Raw genomic sequence first — 22,854 nt, forward strand, 5'->3', positions numbered from 1 at the left:
TTTTTAAACCCTATTATGATCTTAATTTTCTAAAATAATCTAGTTTCCAATAAGAATTACTCAATTGATTTCTTTCACCCTCAATTCAATAACGAATAATAAGATTTATCAAATAAGGGTTTCAACTAGAATCAATTTTTGAAAGCAAGATCTACAATCAAACACGAAGTAGATAGAGAGGAAATTTAATGCAATCCACTATCATAATTTTAACAAAGTTCCTACCTCGATCTAATGCTAACCAGATGTACGTTCGAAAGTTGCAAGAATTCTCATCTCTTGAAACCCTTTCCAAAAATTTGCTCCTGCAAACTTGTGTGTAGAGAAATGAGTTTTAATTTCTTAATAAAGAGCTTTCTCCTAGGGTTTCCATTTTACAAACATGCAAACCCTTTTTTTATAATTTATTTTAATTTCATGTGCAAAATTTTTATGTTTTAATTAAAATAAACTTTATTTAATTTATTCTCTCTCTTTTATTAAATCACAAGATGTATTTAATAGTATATTTATTAATTTAAATAATAATAGTATTTAGAGCTCATTAATTAAAATGAAACTCCTAAATTAATTATTTTTAAATTAAATCAATATTTTTATGCCAATTTCGGAACTTTAATTAAATCTTTTAAATTTAATTATTCTATTTAATTAATTTCTCAATTAATTAAATATAATTAAAAATTATTTTTTGTTTATAAAATCTTGGTTCAATTAAATCATTTAATAATATCTTTATTTGGTTTAATTATAATTGAAAATTCACAATAGATCCACAAATCTAAATAAGAAACCCCATTTTAAAGACAGAGTACTAAATCAAACTCAAGGGTCAAAATCTTTAATTCACATTGATGAATTCAAAAGGGTAAACAACTCAGATACTTGTCCTATTTTCTAAGTAAATTGGCTTAGGGTTAGGATTTGGACTCAACAACTATCTCCCCTCTTTACCATTGAGATATTGCGATAGGGCACACTCATCCTGACAATTCAAGAAAGTCGATGTCTAGTACCTGTAATCTGCATAAAAGCCAAACATGTGCATATAAATATATATCTAAACTATATAGACAATGATAGAGAGTGGTGCATCATGTAGATCCCATCTAGCAGGTGACTATGACTCCCTCCCTCAACCACATTAGAAACGTCAAACATAAAGTAAAACATACATGTACACCATACACATGCAAGTATGGGGTAAGTAACCATAGAAAATTGCATATAAATAATCCATCTAACTATCATCATGAAACAACTAAAATCATATGAACATACAAATCATCATCATTGAAGGAATAAACATGAACACACAAAATTACCAAGTATCAAGTAGCTCATCAAATATATAAGTTGAGAATGAAATAACATCTAATCAAATCAAGTAACCAATTACCACTAGATCATAAAACATAACCATAAAGCTGGCCTAAAAGAATTCAGCAATATAACATGAAAAGTAAACTAGGGGTAGGCACTACATCCACCCTCCTTAGACTTAGGCTTACTCCTAAAAGCCTATAAACAGGTAGAGCTATAAATTCTGTAATCAAAATGCATCCTACCAAGTAGCTGATGACTCATTAGTAGGGTCCTATTTGACCTATACCTTCTCTATGGTTCAACCCCTAAGGGTTAAAATCCCACTACTAAAGAATGTGCATCAACTCCAAAGCCAGTTTCCCATCCTCCACCTGTAATGCATTCCAATCAAGAACATGAATCACATTAGGAATATATTGTCTAAGAACATAAACATGAAAAACATCGTGAGCACAAGCTAAGTTGGGTGGCAATGAAATATGGTAGGAAACTAGGCCTATCCTCTAAAGAATCTCAAACGACCCCACAAAATGAGTTGCTAGCTTCAAACCCTTTCGATAATGGATTGGACTCTTCTGTAGATGCACTCTCAAGAAAACTTTTTCACCCACTACAAACTATTTATATGTCCTGTGAGTATCGGCATACTTCTTCTCCCTATCATGTGTTGTCAACATGTGCTCACAAATGTGCACTACCTATTGCTCCATATCTTGAAGCATCTTAGGACCCAATAGGATGCGATCCTCTAAACTATCCCAACTCAATAGTGTAAGACAAGGACATCCATACAAGGCTTGAAAAGGTGTCATCCCAATGGAACTGTGATACCCATTATTATGTAAAAACTTTGCTAGGTATAGATAATCCTCCCAAAGAGTCTATTGATCCATAACATACATCCTCAACATATCCTCCAGAACCTAATCCACTCTCTCAGTCTAACCATCTATCTCTGGGTGATATGTTGAGTTGAAGTTCAACTATGCTCCAAGATCATGCTGCAAGGATGTCCAAAATGCAAATGTGAATATAGGATCCCTATCCAAACTAATATTTTGAGAAATACCATAAAATCTCATGATATCAAGAATAAATCATTGGTGAAAAGTGTGCCACCTTAGTCAACTGATCAATGTTGACCATGATAGCATCATTGTCAATGAGCAGTCATAGGTAATCCCACAATGAAATCCATAGAAATAATATCCCACTTTCACGAATGAAAGAGATTGGGCTATAAAAATCTTGCTAGATGTTGGTGCTCTACCTTAACCCTTTGGAACTCAAGACACCTAGCCATAAAACTAGTGATATCATGCTTCATCCTTGTTCAAAAGTAAAAATGTTTCTTGTTTGCATGCATCTTCTTGACACCTGGATGTGCCAAGTAAGGTGTACGATGGGCCTTAGATAGGATCAATGTATGAAGCTCATTCAACAGTGGTACTTAAATCCTCCCTATGTAATGCAAAAGGCCATCTGAATCTAGGACATAACCTAAAAATTTTCCCTCTAAAGATCTACCTAAATTAATGTCCATGCTCACCTCCTAATACCAAGTATTTGTAGGAAGTTCCTAAAGTATACAACTCCTCAAATCCACACTAATAGTCAAAGATAGTATCTCCTACAATTCAAAGTGTTAGCTACCACATTCTGTCATAATCTCATAGAAGCTCCATCTAACGCCTCTACCTAGCATTCAAATTAGGATGCATGAATGTATATTATAAACTACGATGATTTTTATGAAGCTCAAAATGATGCCCCAACAAGAAGTGTCTCCATCTCACTAGAGCATGAAAAACTATAGTTAGCCCAAGGTTATGTGTTGGATAATTCAACTCATGATCCTTGAGCTTGTGAGACTCATAAGAAATCACATGTCCATCCTACATTAGAACTACTCCAATCCCTTCTATGGAAATATTAGTACACACCATAAAATTACCTATTGGATCAGATTCTGCTAGAATCAATGCACTAGTCAAAATCTCCTTGAGCTTTTGAAATGCTTCCTCACATTTCTCTATCCACGTGAACTTCTTCCCCTTTCTCTGGAGGGAAGTGATGGGGTATGCAACTCTAGAGAAATTCTAAACAAATATGTGGTAATATCTAGCCAAACCCATAAAGCTGCAAATCTCAAAAAAAATAGTGGGTGTAGGCCAATCTACCATCACCTAGATCTTCACAAAGTCTACTAAGATACCATCTCCTAAAATGATATATGTCCTAAGTATTGTATCTCAGACTAAAAGAAGTCACACTTTGCCCAATTGACATAAAGATGATTGTCTCTAACACACTAAAGGACCAAATATTGATGTTCCTTGTGTTCTTCCTGGGATATGGAATATATCAATATATCATCCAAGAATACAAGTAAAAAATGCTCTAGGTAAGAATGGAATACTTCATTCATCAAGCACATGAAAATTGATGGAGCATTCATCAAACTAAATGGAAGCACTATAAACTCATAGTGTCTATAGCGAGTGCAAAAGGTTGTCTTATGTATATCAGCATTTTGAATGCATAGTTGATGGTATCCTAACTTTAGTTCTATCTTAAAGAACACTTTGGTTCTCTTGATCTAGTCAAACAAGTCATCAATCCTCGGTAAAGGATACCTATTCTTAATCATTACCTTGTTCAACTATCTGTAGTCAATGCAAAAGTGTAACGATCTGTGCCTCTTCTTCATAGAGAGAAATGGTGCTCCACAATGGAGAAACACATGATATAATATAAACTTTGGCCAAAATTTCCTTAAGTTGTAAGTGCAACTCACTTAAATCCTGAGTGGTCATTCGATAAGGAGCTCTAGATTTGGACTTTTCTCCTAGGATGAGGTCAATGAAAAAATCGATGTCCCTCTTAGATGGCATTCCTAGAATCTCACTAGGAAAGATATCAACATACTCCTATAGGATAGGGTGATTTGGGGCCTTCCCATTAGGGTCCTCCTCCTCAAGTTCACTCATAGTAATGGCGAACACCTAAAAACCCTTACAAATGCTCCACTTTAGCTACATAGTGGAGATCATCCAAAGGGATATGGGTATTTGGATGCCTACAATCTCAGATTCCTTACCTTGGTCATCCTAAAACTAAAAAATCTTGTTCCTATAGTTAATACTAGCTCTATGAGATCCAATCCAGTCCATACTTAACACTATGTTACAAGAAACAAGGGGAATAACTCGAAGGTCTACTAAAGTAATAAAACCTCCTAAGTTTAATTTTCATTCTTGCACTAGAGAATATATGGGAATCCTAGCTCCCAAAGCTAGTTTTAGGTACCAACCTATGTTTTTCTTAACCACCTCAAGCTTACACTTAACAACTATGGAAAGTGATATGAAGGAATCTATAGTACCTAAAATGAATAAGATAGAAAGGGGTGTACCTTTGATCACTCTTGTAGTCTTAACTACGATACCCTAGTGATCTTCCTAGTGGTGATCTACTATGACAAAAACTCTATGTGATCTATTTGTGTCACCAACTATAGCTCAGATGTTGTTACCTTAGGTCTCGAATAGTGAGATGTACGCTATGGGTAGTTGGCTGAAATATACCCAAACTTTCCACAAAAGAAACACCATGTACCTCTTCCCAAACCTCTCCCTACTGGAGGTGCACTAGATTGTTGGTGACTATTTCTACTAGCAAAGGAGTGATTACTCTGTGTAGGCTAATTATTCTAATTTTGCCTATTGTACTATGAGTTATGGAAATTTTGAGAATTGGAACCACCACCACCACTTTGTGCTAGAAGATAGGATCCCTTCTATTGTTGTTTTTGTTTCAATTGTTGATGTTGCTAACCCTGGTTACCTTTGGAATAAGGAGGCTTCCTATTATCGCATGTGCTCTGGTTGCCTTTGAACCCTAATGCTTCAGGTGCTCCCACTAAACCACCATGTCCCAAAGTGGCATTCTACTCCACAAGGATAGCCTGATGTACCACATCTTTGAGGGTTTTAGGTTGGAATACCTTTACACCTCCAATGAAATGGTTATTGAGACACCAAATGAAATGATGTACCATCAGTGGTGACCTATCACTAATCCCTACATAAGGCATGAGCTCATAGAATTTCCACTTGTACTCTACCATGATTATTGTATATTACCTTAGATTATGGAATTCATCTTCTCTGTTTTCGTGCCACTTTTCTGGTAGGAAGCAATCACAAAAAATTTCAAGGAATAACTCCCAAGTAACAGTGTTCATATCCACACCCAATTTATTTTCTTCAATGTTCCACCATGTAGCCACAAAGACTTATAGGTATCTGATTGCATACCTTTCTTTGACATTGGAGTCAAAGTCTTACATAGAAAAACATTTGTCTACGTCAATTAACTGTTGCTTTTCCACATAATTTTTGCCTACTTTGGTGAAAGGTTTAATCTTGGACCTCTGTAGGTCCCTCATCTAAGTGGCCTTAGCTAACTTCTATCTACCACCATGGAGGTCTCCATGAGGACTCTTAGATCTCTGTCTCTCCTTATTCCTAGGATGATGTGATTCCTCATGATTAGCACCCCTTGGAGGAAGTAGGTTCTCTAAGATCATCCTTATCATCTATCTCAAATTAACCTCTTCTAAATTAGCAAGATATTCCCCATTATGCTCTTCCCTATTCTCTTCCTAAATAGAACTCTCATGACCAGACTCGTGAAAGATGATATCTCTACCTTGCCCACCACCTCTTCTATAGCTTGAGCTATGACCCCTCACTATCAATCTAGTCCTAAATACCATCCTACAACAATATCCAAGAAAGAACAACAAAATGCCGATAATATCAACAAGGGCATACTACTATAAAGAATAAACATAAGAAACATGTTTTGAGAACCAATCAATATTTATTCTAGTTTTACTATTTATAGGTTTAAGTGTTTGAGTTTTGAAGCTTAAGTGTTCAAGTCTAAAATATATATATAGCTATTTAAGTTTCATTTAAGTTTAACTAGTTGTCATCTAGTGGCATTCTAATATACTGAAAGGCCCCAATGTAGAAACTCAGGCTTTGATACCAGATGTAATGCCCTGGCAGGGAACCCAACAAAAATTAACCTAGTATCTCACTAAGTTTGCCAAACATTTTTTTGGACTATTAACACAACAAGAGATAACATAGCAGAAGCAATAACTCGCATACATACAAACAATCCATAAACAAATTACATGTCTTAAGGGTTCCATGATGTTGAATCATAGATATAAGTTTTATTCAAACTAAATTTAATACATAACAACGTCCACATCATAGAATAACCATAAGTACAAATCAAATGAAATAATATATAATTACATATAAAGATGCCACATGACAAACCCCAATGCATAATTATCCTTCGTACAAGTCATACGGTATGAAAAGGTCAAAGAATATAAATCATGAATAAATAAATCTCATAAGGTATTTAGATAATAAAGTACAACACATCAGAATAAGACCAGTAAACATAAATACAAGATTAGAATGAAAGGAACAATTGCAATAATACATCCAGCAATGACATCTAGGTGTCAAATCTCAATGGTATAAGAAACACTACCACCCAACCTCATGGAACCTAAATGGCCCCACTCCCACCATGCTGAGGAGATAATTTCAATGCCCATGTAGATATCAATCTCAAAATTCATAACCATAATCTAGGTCAAGGAAATTCTGATAAAAATCTACCTCAAGGGTACCAAGACACAAGTAACATCTAATCCCAAAGGAAACAAAGACATGTAGGAAATCTACTATGTAAGTGGGCAAATTCCATCACATGAGCCAACTGTAAGGTTACCCTAGTAGCCTCTCTGGACTCTGACCCCCTAGTGATTCTATGTGGCATCAATATTCTTTCATACAAACAAGGCATACTAACGAGGAAAGTTCGCAACCAAGCATCCTCTTTACTCCCATCCTGGCCTATACTAGAACTTGAGGCATGGACGATGATGCAGCCAAAATTTCTTAAATAATTAACAGAAAAATAATAGAGAAAGAACACAAAAATAAATACAAAAACTCTCATTTATTATTTATTCATCTTCCCAATTCTCTTCCCCCTATAATGAGAGGAAATACAAATTTACATATAGATCTAAAATTACCATTTTGAGTAGTTTTCCATTTTTGGAACCCATTTAATGAAATATTATCACTTATTAATACAACCTACAATGGGTTACCTAGGAAACTTCTTTAGGGCTCCAGCCTCCATTTCAAGCCACTTCCTAACATACATAAAGATAACCTACCCTAAGCTCATAATAGAAAATCTCATAGGGTCACGATGACCACATCAACTCTATATAAGAAACTCAAAATTACAGTAAAACCATTGATCTATATCTCAAAGATCAAATCACATAACCATGACATCACATAAAACATCATAAAGAAATAACACCTACGCCTCTAGTAAACATCCAAAACTAGTCAACATTCTAAGTCAAACCCAACCCTAGTAAAATAAATCATACTTCACATCAAGTAATTTAACAAGTGTAGTTTCATAGTTCATTTGGTTTGAATAATAAAAGTTTGATTTACAAAAAGGGTTCCAATTTTCATTTTTTTTCAATGTCTCATATTTGATTTAGTTTTCAAATTCACAAACATAATAAAAATTCTTTAGTATAAAAATCATATTCATAAAAAAAATTGAACCATTTCTACAATTTCAAGTTTTATTAAAACAATCAATTCTCCCAATTGAGTTACAATTTGTGCACACACACACACACACGTGTGTGTGTGTGTGTGTGTGTGTGTGTGTGTGTGTGTGTGTGTGTGTGTGTGTGTGTGTGTCTATATAAACAAATTCACAAAACTAGGTTTTTAAATAAAATATTATTAAAATTTACTAATAACTAATAAATTACTACTAATAAAAATTATCAAATTTTTAATAAACAATATTTATTAACTACTTCATTGCAATTGAAACAAATGATAGGCATCTTACCTTTGAATTTTTCTTTCCCCTTGTGAAATCTTCTAGCGAGCAATGCTTCCAATTGTTCCACATCTTCCTCATCAGTGCTACTGTCACTAGATACATACTTCATTTTTCTTCCTTTACTTGATTTCACCTGTTCGGCATCATTCAGTGATAACCTGGCCTTAAAAGAAGATTCAACATTTTTAGGTTTGTAGTTGTCAAAGTTGGATAACTCAAATGCAGTGAGTCTACCTATTATACCTTCAAAACTTAGATTATTTCTTGGTATACATCTTAGCTCTTGTATTGCCGATACTCTAATAGCATAGATAGGGAGCAAGGTTCTTAAGAACTTACTACTAACAATATCTTCATCCATTTGACCACTCAAGCATCTTATTGCACTTACCACTTCCTTTATTCTTGCACCATACTGAGTAGCATTCTCATTTTTTTCCATTTTCATGTCATCAAACTTTCCTCTGAGACTTTCTCTTTTTGCTCTTTGTACATTCTAATCTCCTCCATAAATGTCTGATAAGGCTTTCCACATTTTGAATGCAGTGTCACATCCTTTGATATCATCAAATTCAGCATAGCTAAGTGCAGAGGCAATTTCTAGCATTGTCTAGTTGTGTTCTTGCTTGCTTTTCATGTCTTCTGCAGTAGGAGCACCTATTGGATCTACATGTTTAGTGACAATAGAATTTTGGGCATAATCTCCTATGGATCCAAGATGTAGCTTCATCAAACTTTCCCATGCAACAAAGTTTTCTTTGTTGAGCTTGGGAACTTCTCTCTTTGCCATTTTGATCTTTTCTGCTTGTAGTCCCTTTAAACTGAATGAACAGTTAGCTCTGATACCAATTGTTAGAATTCTTTAGAATAACTGAGAGGGGGGGTGAATCAGTTATTCAAGGTCCAAAATTCCCTATTAATACCTTTTTACTACTTTTAATGAATCCATATACTTTTCATCCATCCAATACTTAAATCAATCATATAAGCAAGTTACTGTAAATCAATATGCAATGACAAAACATCCACAATCAACACATGACACAATGATTTACGTGGAAACCCAATTTGGGAAAAACCACCAGTAACATGCTACTTAATTTTCACTCTTCTGAAGTGATGCCCTATTAAAAGCCTGCCCTGTTAAAGGCTTACAACACACTGTTAAATGTGACCTTGTTAGAGGATTTCACCAAACTGTTAGGAATGGGCTTGGTTAAAGGTTTTTATAACATTCACTTGGAATGACACCCTATTAAAGGATTTATCTAATGGCTATTAAACCAACCTAAGTCCATAGGATTTAAACTTACTGTTACAATTGCTAGAAAGTAACGATAATGGTCTTTTGATTTGATATAACTTACAACATACTTTGCAGATTTCATATCACACTTTCAATTCAATCCTTATGCTTGGCTTCAATCACTTCAGCTCTGACTGCTTGTCTCCTTCTCAAGCTTCATCTCCTTGATTCTTCTTACTCATTCTGCCAATCCAATCATCCTTGTGGTCATCTATTCAAACTCAGTTCCAGTGCTTTCTTCTCCTTAGCACATTCTACAGCACTTCATGCTTTTATGCTCGACCACCTCTCTCTCACTGTCCCCTTTTCTTCATTAACTTATGTCTTCTTAAATAGGAGTCTAATTTGCCTTTGCCGCTCAATTCTCCATCTCCAATTTTAGGGCTTCAAAATGGGTTAGGTAGGATACAATGTATCTACCCCATATCTTGTTCTCTTCTAGAAACTTCACCAGTTGTATCCTTAAAAGAAAAACATTCTACATGGTGTTCTGTGCCACAAGCTCATCATTCTTAGCTCCATTTTAATTCATAAATTTCTAGATAACAACCTTCTCAGCTTAGATCTGGCGAATCTTTGATTTCCAAAATAATGCAGCAACTCGGCATTATTGACTTACCGGTGCTTGGCACCTCTGTGTTACTCGGCACCTATACCTGCTCGGCACTTGGTTCTGCTCGGCACTTGGTTCTGCTCGACACTTGGTTCTGCAGAGCATCTGAAGTTTACTTGGCATTAACTAAGAATTTTCTTGGCTCTTACTAGCTTGCTTGGCTCCTTCTCTCTAATGATCTTAGTTTGAGCTTTACAATAGACTTAGCTAAAACTTTAAATCTTTAATATGTTTCAGTGTGCCCATTCTTTTTATCTTATAGTATTCCATCAAATACACTTTTTCATCAATGGCTTAGCTGATCCTTGTACTTCATTACAACATCATAACTTCAACCTTTCTCTAGGTGTTCTAGTTACATCTTATTAATTGCCTCCACCTTGATAATCAACTAATTGATAGTATTTGGAACACTAAAGCAATTGTCATTCCTGCAAGTAGCAAGTTTGACATCAATGACAAAACAATGATTGTGGACATTCTTTACCAGTTCCAACTTTTCTTATGATAATTTCAATAATTTCCAACAATCTCCCTCTTTGGCATTGATGGCAAACCAAACTGATCAGTTAATCAACTCAGTTACCACCAAGATTGTATACGTTGTCTTGCTGCATTTTTACTACTGATCTCGTATATCTCCCTCTTTCTTTGTATTGATCAAAATACACTTTTTCATCAATGGCTTAGCTGATCCTTGTACTTCATTACAACATCATAACTTCAACCTTTCTCTAGGTGTTCTAGTTACATCTTATTGATTGCCTCCACTTTGATAATCAACTAATTGATAGTATTTGGAACACTAAAGCAATTTTCATTCCTGCAAGTAGCAAGTTTGACATCAATGACAAAACAATGATTGAGGACATTCTTTACTAGTTCCAACTTTTCTTATGATCATTTCAATCATTTCCAACAATCTCCCTCTTTGGCATTGATGGAAAACCAAACTGATCAGTTAATTAACTCAGTTACCACCAAGATTGTATACGTTGTCTTGCTGCATTTTTACTACTGACCTCATATATCTTCCTCTTTCTTTGTATTGATCAGTTTTTTGCATATTTCTCCCTCTTTTCCATAAATTCCAAAGATGTAGCATCTTTATCATGTAAAATATAAGCTTTGGCTTCTTGTTGATTTTCTCCCTCTATCACCATGCTTGTGACTGATTTGGAGTTTTTGTTCCTGTTGTCATCCTTTGCATCAACCTATTAATATTTTGATGATTTATTCCTGTTGATGCAAGGTAGCTTTCTTGTTGCCTTAAATAGCTTGAGTTAGGGGTATGACCCCCAACTTGATTCTAAGATATTCATAGGCATCCTTGGGTAATGGTTTGGTGAAGATATCTGTAGTTTGTTCCTTTTTGTGAATGTATTCCAACTTCACTTGTTTGTCTTCTACCAATTCTCTGACATAATGATACTTTATTGCAATATGCTTTGTTTTTGCATGCATCACTGGATTTTTGGATATGTTTATTGCACTTGTATTATCACAATACAATATCACAGGTTTTGTTACTTCTTCTTTCATTCCTTCCAATAGATGTGTGAGCCATACAATGTTTGTGCAATTGACTGTAGCTACCACATATTTTGACTCTGCAGTGGACTGTGATGTACATGTTTGTTTCTTGCTAGTCCAGGTAACAAGCCTTTTGCCTAGAAATAATGCACCTCCACTTGTGCTTTTTTCTGTAATCAATTTTTCCTCCCCAATCTGCATCTATATAAGCATTGAGCTCAAATTTTCCATTCTTTTTGTAATATAGACCAAAGTCATCAATTCCTTTGAGATATCTCATTATTCTTTTTATTGCTATGAGATTATTTTCTTTAGGATTAGCAGAGAACCTAGCCACTATTCCAACTGCTAATGCTATGTCTGATCTACTATGTACAACATATTGTAGTTTTTCAATCATGGATATGTACATTGTTTGATTGACTTCAACTGACTCATCATTTTTGGATAGCTTAGTTCCTGTGGCCATTGGTGTGCTGACTGGTTTGGATTCCTCCAATCCAAATGTTTTAAGAATTTCTTTGCTGTATTTTGATTGTGTAACAAATATTCCATGTTTGAGTTGATGTACTTGCAATCCAACAAAAATTTTGATTTCTACAAACATAGACATCTCAAATTCATGTTTCATTTTGTTAGCAAAGCCTTTGCAAAGTACTTCCTTACCACCAAACACTATGTCATCCACAAATATTTTAGATCCAATAATGTCTTTACCTTCTTCTACTTTGATGTACATGTTGTTGTTATTATCAGTTCTTTCAAATCCAATTTGCACTAGATACTTGTGAAGTCTCTCATACCATGCTCTAGGTGCTTGTTTCAAACCATAGAGTGCTTTATGTAACTTACACACCATATCCCTATCGTTTTCATCAACAAATCCTTCTAGTTGTTCAATGTAGACTTATTCTTCTAGTATAGCATTTAAGAAAGTAGATTTTGCATCCATCTTATAGATTTTAAAATCTTTGTAAGTAGCATATGCAACTAAAGTTCTTACTCCTTCCATTCTAGCAATAGGAGCGAATGTTTCTCCATAGTCTATTCCTTCTTCTTGAGCATAACCCTTACATACCAGTCTAGCTTTATTTTTGTTAATCTCACCATTCTCATCTAGTTTGTTTTTGAATACCCATTTGGTGCCAATCACATTCTTGTTAGTTGGTCTAGGCACCAAACTCTAGGTTTTGTTTTTTCTTATTTGATCAATTTATTCTTCCATAGCTTTATACCAGTCATCATCTCTTAATGCACCATATATTGTCTTGGGTTCAAATTTTTTCATCAAACATGATTCATGTCTTAGTCTGTTCCTTGTCATTGGTCTTGCATCTTTGTCACCAATTATTTGTTCAGCAGGGTGATGTCTTTTTACATATTTGGATAATCTTGTCTCTATCCTTGTTTCCATGTTTGATCTTTCAGATTCAGGATCACTATGCACTTTGTTGTTAGGTTTTTCTTCATCAGGTATGCTATCTTCAGAATTAGATTGTGCATTTCCTTCATTCTGCAACTTGGCTTCTGAACGCAACTCGGCATTCACTGGTTGTGAATCGGCTGAAACTAATACTTGTTGTTGATTTCCAATTTGATTGACATCATTTTCATCAACAGTCATTCCTTCATAAGAATACACAAAGGTTCTGTACTCTTCCATTTTCTTTGGTATTTCAACTTGGACTTCTGTGTGCTCATCAAAATTTACATTTGCACTTTCTACAATTTTGTTAATGTTAATATTCAAACACTTATATGCCTTACTTCTAGTGGAGTAACCAAGAAATATGCCTTCATCACTCTTTGCATCAAATTTTCCATTTCTAACATTTTTAAGGATAAAGCATTTGCAACCAAACACTTTGAAATGTTTTACATTGGGTGAGTGACCATACCATAATTCAAAAGGTGTTGTATTTGTACCTTTCTTGACTTGTACTTGGTTTAGTGTATGAACAGCTACACTTACAGCTTCTCTCCAATATTTTAGAGCAACATTCTTTTCCATCATTAATGTTCTGGCACAGTCAATCACAGATTTGTTTCTTCTCTCAGCAATTCCATTCTGTGGGGGAGTTCTAGGAGCTAACGTTTGTCTTTTGATTCCTTTGTCATTACAGAATATCTCGAATTCATTTGATGTAAATTCACCACCTCTATCTGATCTTAGGCATTTCAAGCTTTTTCTAGTTTCCTTTTCAACTCTAGCCACATACCACTTAAACATTTGAAAAGCATCAAATTTTTATTTTAAGAACATAAAAGTCATCATCCTGGAATAGTCATCAACAAATAGCATTATGTATGTATCTCCTCTATAGCTTTGTGTTTCCATTGGACCACATAAGTCAGTGTGAACTAACTCAAGTATCTCTTTAGATGTATAGTTTTTTCTTTTAAAACTTGATTTTTTTCATCTTTTCTAGTTGAAATTGTTTGCACATGCTATTATTAGGCTTCTTCAGTTTTGGTAAACCTCCGACTTTCTTCATTTTACTAATGTTGACTAGATTGTCAAAGTTGACATGACATAATCTTCTATGCCATAACCATTCATCATCAAATTTTGCAAATAAACAAGAAACATCATCCATATCAAGGTAAAACAAATTACTCTTTGTTTGATCTCCTTTTCCTATCAGTTTACCATCAGTATCATAGATTTTTGCAGTTTTGTTTCCAAATTCCACTTTGCAACCTATATTCCCTAACTGTGAGACACTCAGTAAATTGTAGTTTAATCCTTCAACATAGTATGCATTGTCACATGAAATTTGTTTTGTGAGCTTAATGAAACCTTTTCCTTTGATTTGACATGGAGCATCATTACCAAATCTAACACTATTTCCATCATATTGAGTAAAGTTAATAAACTTACTTTTGTCTCTTGTCATGTGATGTGAGCATCCACTGTCTATGATCCATCTGTCATTCTTGTTTATACATGTTACCAGTGTTGTGGTCTCTTCTTCATCAGATTGGTCCTTCATGGCTACATAAACAACTTCATCATCATTATCATCAAAATTTTCTTCAACAATATAACACTTCTTACCTTTTTCTTTGTAGTCTCTCCTGTCATCATCTCTTCTGTTCTTGTATTTGTTACCTTCGTTGGAATCCTTTTTCTGTGGACATCTTGCAGCAATATGACCTACTTCATTTCAATTGAAACAAATGATAGACATCTTACCTTTGAATTATCCTTTCCCCTGTGAAATCTCCTAGCGAGCAATGCTTCTGATTGTTCCACATCTTCCTCATCAGTGCTAGTGTCACTAGATACATACTTAATTTTTCTTCCTTTCTTTGATTTCACCTATTTGGCATCTTTCAGTGATAACGTGGCCTAAAAAGCAGATTCAACATTTTTAGGTTTGTAGTTGTCAAAGTTGGATAACTCAAATGCAGTGAGTCTACCTATTATACCTTCAAAACTTAGATTATTTCATGGTATACATCTTAGCTCTTGTATTGCTGATACTCTAATAGCATAGATAGGGAGCAAGGTTCTTAAGAACATACTATTAAAAGTATCTTTATCCAGTTGACCACTCAACCATCTTATTGCACTTATCACTTCCCTTATCTTGGACCATACTGAGCAGCATTCTCATTTTCTTCCATTTTCATGTCATCAAACTTTCCTCTGAGACTTTCTTGCTCTTTGTACATTTTGATCTCCTCCATAAATGTCTGATAAGGCTTTCCACATTTTGAATGCAGTGTCACATCCTTTGATATCATCAAATTCAGCATAGCTGATTGCAGAGGTAATTTCCAGCATTGTCTGGTTGTGTTCTTGCTTGTTTTTCATGTCTTCTGCAGTAGGAGCACCTGCTGGATCTACATGTTCAGTGACAATTGAATTTTGGGCATAATATCCTATGGATCCAAGATGTAGCTTCATAAAAAATTTCCCATGCAACAAAGTTTTCTTTGTTGAGCTTGAGAACTTCTCTCTTTGCCATTTTGATCTTTTATGCTTGTAGTCCCTTTAAATTGAATCAACAGTTAGCTCTGATACCAATTGTTAGAATTCTTTAGAATAACTAAGAGGCGGGGTGAATCAGTTATTCAAGGTCCAAAATTCCCTATTAATACCTTTTTACTACTTTTAATGAATCCATATACTTTTCATCCATCCAATACTTAAATCAATCATATAAGCAAGTTACTGTAAATCAATATGCAATGACAAAACATCCACAATCAACACATGACACAATGATTTACGTGGAAACCCAATTTGGGAAAAAACCAACAGTAACATGCTACTTGATTTTCACTCTTCTGAAGTGATGCCCTGTTAAAAGCATACCCTATTAAAGGCTTACAACACACTGTTAAATGTGACCTTGTTAGAGGATTTCACCAAACTATTAGGAATGGGACTGGTTAAAGGTCTTTAGAACATTCACTTGGAATGACACCCTGTTAAAGGATTTATCTAATGGCTATTAAACCAACCTAAGTCCATAGGATTTAAACTTACTGTTACAATTGCTAGAAAGTAACGATAATGGTCTTTTGATTTGATATAACTTACAACATACTTTGCAAATTTTAGATCACACTTTCAATTCAATCCTTATGCTTGGCTTCAATCACTTCAGCTCTGACTGCTTGTCTCCTTCTCAAGCTTTGTCTCCTTGAGTCTTCTTACTCATTCTGCCAATGCAATCATCCTTGTGGTCATCTATTCAAACTCAGTTCCATTGCTTTCTTCTCCTTAGCACATTCTACAGCACTTCATGCTTTTATGCTCGACCACCTCTCTCTCACTGTCCCCTTTTCTTCATTAACTTATGTCTTCTTAAATAGGAGTCTGATTTTCCTTTGCTCCTCAATTCTCCCTCTCCAATTTTTGGGCTTCAAAATGGGTTAGGTAGGATACAATGTATCTACCCCATATCTTGTTCTCTTCTAGAAACTTCACCAGTTGTATCCTTAAAAGAAAAATGTTCTACATGGTGTTCTGTGCCACCAGCTCATCATTCTTATCTTTATTTTAATTCACAAATTTCTAGATAACAACCTTGTCGGCTTAGAGTTGGCGAATCTCCAATTTCTAAAATAATGCAGCAACTTGGCATTATTGAGTTACTGGTGCTTGGCACCTCTGTGTTACTTGGCACCTATACCTGCTCGGCGCTTGGTTCTACTCGACACTTGGTTTTGCTCGGCACTTTAGTCTGCTCGGCACTTGCTTCTACTCGGCACTTGGTTCTGCTTGGCACTTGATTATGCTTGGAACTTGGTTCTGCTCAACATCTGGAGTTTAGTCGACATTAACTAGGAATTTTCTCGGCTCTTACTAGCTTGCTCGGCTCCTTCTCTCTAATGATCTTAGTTTGAGCTTTACAAAAGACTTAGCTAAAACCTTAAATCTTTGATATGTTTCAGTGTGCCCATTCTTTGTATCTTATAGTATTCCATCAAATACACTTTTTCATTAATGGCTTAGCTGATCCTTGTACTTCATTACAACATCATAACTTCAACCTTTCTCTAGGTGTTCTAGTTACATCTTATTGATTGCCTACACCTTGATAATCAACTAATTGATAGTATTTGGAATACTAAAGCAATTGTCACTCTTGCAAGTAGCAAGTTTTACATCAATGACAAAGCAATGATTGAGGACATTCTTTACCAGTTCCAACTTTTCTTATGATCATTTCAATCATTTCCTACAATCTCCCTCTTTGGCATTGATGGTAAACCAAACTGATCAGTTAATCAACTCAATTACCACCAAGATTGTATACGTTGTCTTGCTACATTTTTAATACTAATCTCATATATCTCCCTCTTTCTTTGTATTGATCAAAATACACTTTTTCACCAATGGCTTAGCTGATCCTTGTACTTCATTACAACATCATAACTTCAACCTTTCTCTAGGTGTTCAAGTTACATCTTATTGATTGCCTCCACCTTGATAATCAACTAATGTTAGTATTTGGAACACTAAAGCAATTGTCATTCCTGCAAGTAGCAAGTTTGACATCAATGAAAAAAATATGATTGAGGACATTCTTTACTAGTTCCAACTTTTCTTATGATCATTTCAATCATTTCCAACAATATACCTCTTTGGCATTGATGACAAACCAAACTGATCAGTTAATCAACTCAGTTACCACCAAGATTGTATACGTTGTCTTGCTGCATTTTTACTACTGATCTCATATATCTCCCTCTTTCTTTGTATTGATCAGTTTTTTGCATGTTTCTCCCTCTTTGACATAAATGCCAAAGATATAGCATCTTTATCATGCAAAATATAAGCTTTGGCTTCTTGTTGATTTCCTCCCTCTATCACCATGCTTGTGACTGATTTGGAGTTTCTGTTCCTATTGTCATCCTTTGCATCAACCTATTAATATTTCGATGATTTATTCATGTTGATGCAAGGCAGCTTTCTTGTTGCCTTAAATAGCTTGAGTTAGGGGTATGACCCCCAACTTGATTCTAAGATATTCATAGGCATCCTTGGGCAATGGTTTGGTGAAGATATCTGCAGTTTGTTCCTTTGTGTGAATGTATTCCAACTTCATTGCTTGTCTTTTACCAATTCTCTGACATAATGATACTTGATTGCAATATGCTTGGTTTTTGCATGCATCACTGGATTTTTGGATATGTTTATGGCACTTGTATTATCACAATACAATATCACAGGTTTTGTTACTTCTTCTTTCATTCCTTCCAATAGATGTGTGAGCCATACAATGTTTGTGCAATTGACTGTAGCTGCCACATATTTTGACTTTGCAGTGGACTATGATATACATGTTTGTTTCTTGCTAGTCCAGGTAACCAGCCTTTTGCCTAGAAATAATGCACCTCCACTTGTGCTTTTTTTGTCATCAATGTTTCCTCCCCAATTTGCATCTATATAAGCATTGAGCTCATATTTCCCATTCTTTTTGTAATATAGACCAAAGTCATCAGTTTCTTTGAGATATCTCATTATTCTTTTTACTACTATGAGATGATTTTCTTTAGGATTAGCAGAGAACCTAGCCACTATTCCAACTGCTAATGCTATGTCTGCTCTACTATGTACAACATATTGTAATTTTTCAATCATGGATCTATACATTGTTTGATTTACTTCAGCTGACTCATCATTTTTGGAAAGCTTATTTCCTATGGCCATTGGTGTGCTGACTGGTTTGGATTCTTCCAATCCAAATGTTTTAAGAATTTCTTTGATGTATTTTGATTGTGTAACAAATATTCTATGTTTTACTTGATGTACTTGCAATCCAACAAAAATTTTGATTTCTCCAAACATAGAAATCTCAAATTCATGTTTCATTTTGTCAATAAAGCCTTTGCAAAGTACTTCCTTACCACCAAACACTATGTCATCCACAAAGATTTTGGATACAATACTGTCTTTACCTTCTTATGCTTTGATGTACATGTTGTTATTATCATCAATTCTTTCAAATCCAATTTGCACTAGATACTTGTGAAGTCTCTCATACCATGCTCTAGGTGCTTGTTTCAAACCATAGAGTGCTTTATGTAACTTACACACCATATCCCTGTTGTTTTCATCAACAAATCCTTTTGGTTTTTCAATGTACACTTCTTCTTCTAGTATACCATATAAGAAAGTAGATTTTACATCCATCTGATAGACTTTAAAATCTCTGTAAGCAGCATATGCAACTAAAGTTCTTACTCCTTCCATTCTAGCAACAGGAGTGAATGTTTCTCCATAGTCTATTCCTTCTTCTTGAGCATAACCCTTACATACCAGTCTAGCTTTATTTCTTGTAATCTCACCATTCTCATCTAGTTTGTTTCTGAATACCCATTTGGTGCCAATTACATTCTTGTTAGTTGGTCTGGGAACCAAACTCCAAGTTTTGTTTATTCTTATTTGATCAATTTCTTCTTCCATAGCTTTATACCATTCATCATCTTGTAATGCACCATATACTGTCTTGGGTTCAAATTTGTTGATCAGACATGATTCACGTCTTAGTTTGTTCCTTGTCATTGGTCTTGCATCTTTGTCACCGATTATTTGTTCAGCAGGGTGATGTCTTTTTACATATTTGGATAATCTTGTCTCTATCCTTGTTTCCATGTTTGATCTTTTAGATTCAGGATCACTATGCACATCGTTGTTAGGTTGTTCTTCATCACGTATGCTATCTTCAGAATCAGATTGTGCATTTTCTTCATTCTGCAACTCAGCTTCTGAATGCAACTCGGCATTCACTGGTTGTGAATCGGCTGAAACTGATACCTATTGTTGATTTTCAATTTGATTGACATCAGTTTCATCAATAGTCATTCCTTCATAAGAATACACAAAGGTTCTGTACTCTTCCATTTTCTTTGGTATTTCAGCTTGGACTACTGTATGCTAATCAAAATTTACATTTGCACTTTCCACAATTTTTTTGGTGTTAATATTCAAACACTTATATGCCTTACTTCAAGTGGAGTAACCAAGAAATATTCCTTCATCACTTTTTGTATCAAATTTTCCATTTCTAACATCTTTAAGGATAAAGCATTTGCAACCAAACACTTTGAAATGTTTTACATTGGGTGAGTGACCATACCATAATTCAAAAGGTGTTTTATTTGTACCTTTCTTGACTTGTACTTGGTTCAATGTATGAACAACTACAATTATAGCTTCTCTCCAATATTTTAGAGCAACATTCTTTTCCATCATTAATGTTCTGGCACAGTCAATCACAAATCTATTTCTTCTCTCAGCAATTCCATTCTGTGGGGAAGTTCTAGGAGCTGACGTTTGTCTTTTGATTCCTTTGTCATTACAGAATATCTCAAATTCATTTGATGTAAATTCACCACCTCTATCTGATCTTAGGCATTTCAGGCTTTTTCCAATTTCCTTTTCAACGCTAGCCACATACCACTTAAACATTTGGAAAGCATCAAATTTTTATTTTAAGAACATAACAGTCATCATCCTGGAATAGTCATCAACAAATAGCATTATGTATTTATCTCCTCTATAGCTTTGTATTTCCATTGGACCACATAAGTCAGTGTGAACTAACTCAAGTATCTCTTTAGATGTATAGTTTTTCCTTTTAAAACTTGATTTTGTCATCTTTCCTAGCTGACATTGTTTGCACATGATATTATCAGGCTTCTTCAATTTTGGTAAACCTCTGACTTTCTTCATTTTACTAATGTTGACTAGATTGTCAAAGTTGACATGACATAATCTTCTATGCCATAACCATTCATCATCAAATTTTGCAAATAAACAAGAAACATCATCGATATCAAGGTAAAACAAATTACTCTTTGTTTGATCTCCTTTTCCTATCAGTTTACCATCAGTATCATAGATTTTTGCAGTTTTGTTTCCAAATTCCACTTTGCAACCTATATTGCCTAACTGTGAGACACTCAGTAAATTGTTGTTTAATCCTTCAACATAGTAGGCATTGTCAAATGAAATTTGTTCTATGAGCTTAATGAAACCTTTTCCTTTGATTTGACATGGAGCATCATTACCAAATCTAACACTATTTCCATCATACTGTGTAAAGTTAATAAACTTACTTTTGTCTCCTGTCATGTGATGTGAGCATCCACTGTCTATGATCCATCTATCATTCTTGTTTATACATGCTACCAGTGTTGTTGTCTCTTCTTCATCAGATTGGTCCTTCATGGCTACATAAACAACTTCATCATCATTATCATCAGAATTTTCTTCAACAATATAACACTTCTTACCTTTTTCTTTTCAATCTCTCCTGTCATCATCTCTTATGTTCTTGTATTTGTTGCCTTCCCTGGAATCCTTTTTCTGTGGACATCTTGCAACAATATGACCTACTTCATTGCAATTGAAACAAATGATAGGCATCTTACCTTTGAATATTCCTTTCCCCCTGTGAAATCTTCTAGCGAGCAATGCTTCCAATTGTTCCACATCTTCCTCATCAGTGCTACTGTCACTAGATACATACTTCAGTTTTCTTCCTTTCTTTGATTTCACCTGTTCAGCATCTTTCAGTGATAACTTGGCCTTAAAAGCAGATTCAACATTTTTAGGTTTGTAGTTGTCAAAGTTGGATAACTCAAATGCAGTGAGTCTACCTATTATACCTTCAAAACTTAGATTATTTCCTGGTAGACATCTTAGCTCTTGTATTGTTGATACTCTAATAGCATAGATAGGGAGAAAGGTTCTTAAGAACTTACTATTAATAGTATCTTCATCCAGTTGACCACTCAAGCATCTTATTGCACTTACCACTTCCTTTATTCTTGCACCACACTGAGCAGGATTCTCATTTTCTTCCATTTTCATATCATCAAACTTTCCTCTGAGACTTTCTCTTTTTGCTCTTCGTACATTCTGATCTCCTCCATAAATGTTTGATAAGGCTTTCCACATTTTGAATGCAGTGTCACATCCTTTGATATTATCAAATTCAGCATAGCTGAGTGCAAAGGCAATTTTTAGCATTGTTTGGTTGTGTTCTTGCTTGTTTTTCATGTCTTCTATAGTAGGAGCACCTATTGGATCTGCGTGTTCAGTGACAATTGAATTTTGGACATAATCTCCTATGGATCCAAGATGTAGCTTCATCAAACTTTGTGATGCAACAAAGTTTTCTTTGTTGAGCTTGGGAACTTCTCTCTTTGTCATTTTGATCTTTTCTGCTTGTAGTCCCTTTAAACTGAATCAGCAGTTAGCTTTGATACCAATTGTTAGAATTCTTTCAAATACCTAAGAGGGGGGGTGAATCAGTTATTCAAGGTCCAAAATTCCCTATTAATACCTTTTTACTACTTTTAATGAATCCATATACTTTTCATCCATCCAATACTTAAATCAATCATATAAGCAAGTTACTGTAAATCAATATGCAATGACAAAACATCCACAATCAACACATGACACAATGATTTACGTGGAAACCCAATTTGGGAAAAACCACCAGTAACATGCTACTTTATTTTCACTCTTCTGAAGTGATGCCCTATTAAAAGCCTGCACTGTTAAAGGCTTACAACACACTGTTAAATGTGACCTTGTTAGAGGATTTCACCAAAC

Source organism: Cupressus sempervirens, chromosome 5, assembly GCF_028749045.1.
Source record: "Cupressus sempervirens isolate cs-2001-9-10 chromosome 5, ASM2874904v1, whole genome shotgun sequence".
In the NCBI taxonomy this organism is placed as follows: domain Eukaryota; kingdom Viridiplantae; phylum Streptophyta; class Pinopsida; order Cupressales; family Cupressaceae; genus Cupressus; species Cupressus sempervirens.